This window comes from Cyprinodon tularosa, unplaced genomic scaffold (genome assembly GCF_016077235.1).
Source record: "Cyprinodon tularosa strain WSP-4 unplaced genomic scaffold, ASM1607723v1 ctg590, whole genome shotgun sequence".
NCBI lineage: Eukaryota > Metazoa > Chordata > Actinopteri > Cyprinodontiformes > Cyprinodontidae > Cyprinodon > Cyprinodon tularosa.
The window spans coordinates 120,763-127,425 of record NW_024039330.1 but is presented as its reverse complement, the minus strand read 5'-3'; positions in this window follow the sequence as shown (position 1 = coordinate 127,425).

Below are 6,663 nucleotides of genomic sequence, written 5' to 3'. Positions count from 1 at the left end.
ATGAAGAACACACATATGATGGGAAGGTGATCCGTTGGTTCTTTATCTTTCATCGTAGAGTTCAGGGGGCGAAAGTAGAAACTTCCAGTTCTGATCAAATCATCACCAATCTAGGTTCTCAAAGCTTTATGTTATCCCTGTTTGCTATATTCTGCTGCTATGACAACTAATTGCTGATTTTTTTACATAGCTCATTGTGTCTCAACACAATGTATTACATGCTGACTTGGTGGCAGCATGGAAGAGAACAGAATAAAGAAACAGGGATAACTTCACAAGGTAAAAAAAACCTTGTTGCCAATCAGAAGCATCCAGTCATTACTGCTTTTTCTTAAATGTGCTGATGCACAAGTTTTTCTTTTCTTTCATAGTTATTTTTAAGTTTGAAATGGTAAAACTTTCCCATTTATATTCAGATCCTATTTATTAATTGATTATTGAATTGGTTAACCCTGGAGAATAATGAATTAGTATGCTCCAAAGCCATGTCATTTGTGTTTAAGGCTTGTATTTAAATGGCCACTGTCATACATTCACCCACGCTACAACACTTCCATATTGGCAGGGTAGGGTTTCTATTCTATTCATCCTCACAGAATTATTCCTTCTTAGATTTAATGTCAGCAAATCAAAGGAGATGGTGATCTCCTTTTCCAGCAGAGGGAGGGATCGAGCAGCGGCTGCTGCCATTGTGTGTTCTGCAGCTATGCAGACCTATGTAGCCACTAGCTGCAACAGCAATTCTCATCTATCATTGAGGGAATCCTGTTAAAAGCACCACCAGAGGATGTACACTGCATTCCCAAAAATATTTGCTCACCCATCCAAATGAATTGAATCAGGTGTCCCAAATACTTCCACAGCCACAGGTATTTAAAATCAACAACCCAGGCATATAAACTGTTGTTACAAACATTTGTGAAAGAAAGGGTCATTCTCAGGAGCCCAGTGAGTTCCAGCACAGAGCTATGATAGAATGTGACCTGAGGAACAGGTATAGTCATGAAATTCCCTCACTCCTAAATAGATTAACTGTCAGCTGTATCATATGAAAATGGAAGTTTTTAGAAACAGCAACCCAGTAAACCAGCGGTCACCAACCTTTTTTGCACCACGGACCGGTTATATGTCAGACAATATTTTCACGGACCGGCCTTTAAAGTGTGGTGGGGTAAATACGGTCAAGTAAAATGATACGACTGGCATAAAATCAAATACAAACAGCATAAAAATAAAACTCACCATTAAGTTGAATTAGTGGGAGCCTTGAGTTTGTTTCTCTGAAACAAGCCGGTTCCATCTAGGCGTAATCAGAGACAATGACACACAAAGTGTGCTCCTAATGTCAAGTCTGCTCTGTAGCTTTGTTTTGTTTGCTTTAACCGCAGAAAATCCCGCTTCACAAAGATAGGATGTTATATATAGGATGCGTCTTGACCTGAATTAACCTGTGTCAAGAGGCACAGATGCACTGACTGATGTAATTGGGAGAGAATACCGGATTTTTTAATATTTTTTAAAATAAAACGTCACTCAGACTCTGATCGTTGATAAATTATATATATATATTTTTTTTCTGTGTGGCCCGGTACCAAATGACTGATGGACCGGTACCGGTTGGGGACCGATGCAGTAAACTAATGGAGCAGGGTCAGTGGATCCTAATGAGAAGATGTCAACAACATGCTGCAGAGACCATCTCTACACCCCTCCACACTAATGTAGCCTTAAAAACAGAGCTTCATGGAATGGGTTTCCATGATTGAGCAGCTGTATCCCTCACCAAGTGTAATGCAATGCGCCAGATGCAGTCATGTAACAAGCATGCTGCCACTGGGCCCCAGAGCAGTGGAAACATATTCTCTGGAAGGATGAATCAATCTTCTCCACCTGAAAATATAATGGTTGAGTCTGGGTTTGGCAGTCCCCAGGAGAATGGTTTTCTTCTGACTGAATTATGCCAAGTGTAAAGTTTGGTGGAGGGAGGATTATGGTGTGGGGTAATGTTTCTGGAGCTGGGTTTGAAGGTGAAAGGAAATGACTGCCTACCAAGACATTTTTCCCACCTTTGTAGGAACAGTTTGGAGCTTGCTCCGTCCTCATCTAATCTGACTGTGAACCAGTGCACAAGGCAAGGTCCATTAAGACCTGGATGGCAAGATCTGATGTGAGTCTGGTGTGGACAAACTTGAGTCCTGACCTCCAGCTGATAGAAGACCTTTGGGATGATTTAGCCCGGAAACTGAGAGCCAGGCCTTCTCATCCAACATCAGTGTTTGACCTCACAATTGTGCTTGTGAAAGAATTATCAAAGATTCCTATAAACACACTCTTACCCTTGTAGACAGCCTCCCCAGAAGAGATGAAGCTTTTCTAGCAGCAAGGGGTGGACTGACATCACACTGAACCCTAGATTGGACTTTAAGCTTATATGTGAGTCAAGGAAGGTGAGTGAATACTTTTAGCAATATTGTGCATCTTAGAAAACATCGAATTTTCCATCAGCAATATTCTTTTACAGAAATTATATTATTATTAATTGAAAGTGTTTTATCCTTCGGCATATGTTGTTGGTACAGCTCTAAGATATTACAGAATAGGATCAAACTTCCTCATATTGTCGGTGTGTTCATTGGTCTTCCTGTTTGGGACCAGGTTATTGTTTATGAGCAGCAGGACAGGCCAGGCAAGCTCACAGACCAATAGGTAAGGACCATTACAGTGGTTGCAGTCTAATGAAGAGGTGCTTTTTTTTGATGAACTTTGAATGTTAAACGTACAAAAACACTGCATCTTTAAAAGATTCACAGTGCTGCACATCTAACACATTTATTTATGTTACACTTTATTCCAAATGTCATTCATATCTCTTTAATTTAATTTCTAATTGGCCCTTTATTATGACAAAGTTGAAAATGTTTTTTTTTTTTTTGTTGTTGCAAATTAATCAGAAATAGAAAAATAAGAAATCCCTTGTATTTAAGTATTTAAAGCCTTTTTATGCCATGAAGCTCAAAGGAAGCAGAGGTACAGACTGTTTCCCCTGGTTAATCCTTGAGATGCTTCTGCGAATTACATGTAGTCCAAGTGTGCTGAATTCAAATTCAGGAGACTGAACATGATTAGGATCATTAGCATTAAGCCTGTAGACCTCTAAAACAGGAATATCCTAATGCACAAAGCTGAGGAAGAGTCCCAAAACATTTCTGCTGTATTCAAGCTCCCAGAGAACACAGTGGTCTCCATCATTCATAAGAAGAAGAAGTTTGGAACCACTCGGGCTCTTCCTAAAGCTGCTGGGCTGCAAATTAGGCCTGTATGGTATAGTGGTATAGTGGCCAAATAAAGGTGCTTCTTTAAAAAAGAAAAGAGAAAGAAAGGCATGTAGGAGCCCTTCTAGAGGGGATCAGAAGGACTGTCAGACCATGAGAAACTTAATTTTCTGGTCTGACTGGACAAAAATTGAGCTGTTTGGAGTGAGGTCCAGGTGTTATAGTGGGAGGAAATCAGGCAGCACTCATCACTAAGTCAATACTTTCCCCATAGTGAAGCATGGTGGTGGCAGCATCATGCTATAAAGATTTCTGTTTTTGCTTTTGCAGTAGGGACTTGCAGAATAGCTGAACCGTAAAAAAAAAAAACATAAAAAACAAAAACTGTAAAAATTGAGTTAATTTATTTTTGAGTTTTTGCAGCACTAGTGGCTCATTTTACAGTAGGCTGACATGAAGGGGGTATGAAAGAATGGGAGAGACATGTGGCAAAGGACCACAGGCTGGATACGAACCCGGGTCAGAGAAATAAGGCCTCCATACATGAGTCGTGTACAATAACCACCTGCACACCCAAAAATGAAATAAATTTAAAAGAGAGACCCTAACTTCCATCAAGTCGACGCGTATTCAGGTTGTTATAGGTCACAGATGTGTCTCTGCTTCTGCTGTGTTCTCAACGTGAAGTACATCTGTACCCGCTGTGGGTATTTTTTCACTTCAGTCACTGGCTGTGGTCAGAGGCGTTGGTAAAACCTTCAAACCCAAGCAGCTAAACCCAACACTGAAACAGTTTGAATTTAAAGTGAAAGCAGCATCATTTGTAATTCATTTAATTTTATGGTACATAATGCAACAGTTCTCCGCTTGGGGTGACAAACATCTGCAGTCGATCTAAGAACAAACAAATATCTTTGGAGATCGAAATAATTTGAGAGATAATTGGCAGCAGGTTTAGGGTTATCTGTATGTTTTAGGTATGACACAGGTAATATTAGATGGGATAAAATATGCGTCAAATGTCATTGCTTCCCTCAGCAGTGCTGCAAAGGCTACAGCGATGCATGGTTTCAGGGACCTGTTAAAGGTCAAAGTTTAGGTTGTTGTTAAACTGTGGGAAACTATATCCTGTTTTTTTTTTTTTTTTTTTTTTTTTTTACCAGAACAAGCAATTATTCTTTGCATGGTATAAAATAAATGGTCAGGAAGAGAATGATAAGAGGAAGTCCAAAAGACAAACTTCTCAGTAAGAACACTTGCTCTAAAAAAAAAAAAACAGAATAGTTTGTTAGTTTTGGATGGTTGAATGAAAAGTAAGGGTTTCCTTTATGTTCTTTTTTTCATATTTTCTTACCAGCCTTTTTCATATATTCTTACAATTAATGAAAAACAAAAGCTAAAGGAAATATCCCAAATCAATTTTGTAGAGGAAGCCCTGCTTTTTCTAGATAAAAAATATATTTTAAAATATTGTCTTGTAAAAAAATTACATAGATTTCTGTCATGTTTATGGAAATGTCCAGTAACGATAAAACAGACCATTCCTATAATACTACTCTATTCTTTGTTGCATGGACAACATTAGAAGAATTAGTGACTTTACAGTGGATTTCTCACAACATTCAAGCAGGAGTCACTCGTATAATATGAACTCCCAGCTGATTTTTTTTTCTAGATCATGAAAATAAAGTCCTTGTTGCATTGAGCTGTGACACTTTGGAAAGACTAACAGCCCTGTTTGTGTCTCCTCTCCTGAGGTGAAGAAAATACTGCAGTTGTTAGCACATGCAGTGATAGTTTTTGCGTAGTAGGCTTCTGTTTTAAGAAAAATCAAGAACCTTCAATGTATTGGGCTCTGTTTGTGTTCAAGGAACACCATGCAAGTTTATAATAGCTTAGAATTTCTTCACTTCTTTCTCCTCTAAATTCAGACCTGTTAAGGTAGCCAAACATCCGAAACTGTAAAAAATATACATATATTCTGAACTAATGATGAAAACCTTTCTGTGTCAGTAGAAATGCTCTATCAGGAACTCTTCAGGGGGCAAAGTGTTTGCTTCCACTGCTTCAAATTCTGCACAAAAAAAAAAAAAAAAACTCCGATAAAGATAATTTTTCTATCTAATTATGAATGGGAAAAAGTTTTTTTTTAAATCAATCTAAGTTTCAGACCTGATCAACGGATCATAGTACCAACACTGATGTGTTCAATGTGAGCAAAAAAGGGAAGAGTTGATGGGAAGATTAAATACAATGAATACAGGAAGAAAAATCCCTTTCATAGGAAGGGACATGCCTTTGTCTGTGTCTAATTATAATGTTTATCTGTTCTTAATTTAGAAATCGGATTTGCAGTATTTTTTGTTATTTTGTTGTAGTGGTGTCGTTAAAGTTAGGGGCTGTCTCCCATGACGGCTTTCTTTTCCTTTACTTTTATCTACAACACTGTCAGCGACTCTGGAACAACTCTGTTCACCCAGAGATAGGACACCGTTACCCTATAAGAGGGCTTGCATTTAGACACTTACCACAGTGGTCTAATAAATAGGACAAAAACAAAGGGTCAGTCCTCAATAAGAGCTTATAATTACATTTTAAAGTAGTGTAATGTATGCTTTATATCCACCATCATCATAACTTTAGATGCAAAGTCACAGATAGGTACACAGTCCTGTACTAGAGAATAAACTTTATCACACCTTCTACTGACTACTGCTATGCACTACATGCAGGTGGTATCTTAGAGCTCCCTTTTGCTAATCCATGTGTGCAAAAGAGTGCTTGTCATCTTTTAAAGAAACAGGTTGAACTTACAATACTCACTTCTTTTGAATGGTTTCCTTTCCAAAGCAGCATTAAGTTTAGTTCCCCCTGTTGGATTACGTATGCCTAAATAATCTTGATCGCCACACTTCTCTGTGAAGCTGGTGTTTTTGTTTTAGGTCACATCGATGAGCTGACCGGCTGCATTTGCCTCTTTATACCAGACTCTTTAAACTGTGGATACATTTTCAATCGTTTGGTATTTTCATGTCTTGTTTTAAGTCTGTTATAAAATGTCATAAAATCAATTTATTGCAAGATAACATTTTGACCATGTTTTTTTTTCCATTGCTTTATATGCTTTGAATCTTTTTTTGTTGTGGGATCAGCATATTCACAAGTTAGTGTAGTGGCCTCAATTCTGGTCCTTGAGGTCCAGGGTCCTGCGCCTTTCAGATGGTTCTCTAATTTAACCTTTAAAAAGACAAAAACTAAAACTAAAATATAATTCGAATTTGACTACGTTTGAGAGTTTAGTAAGACAACAGATCAAAAATGTCAAACAAAAGGGTGATAGGGGAAGTTGAATACAAATGCTTGTCAATTGTTTTAAAAGTCTTTTGTTGTT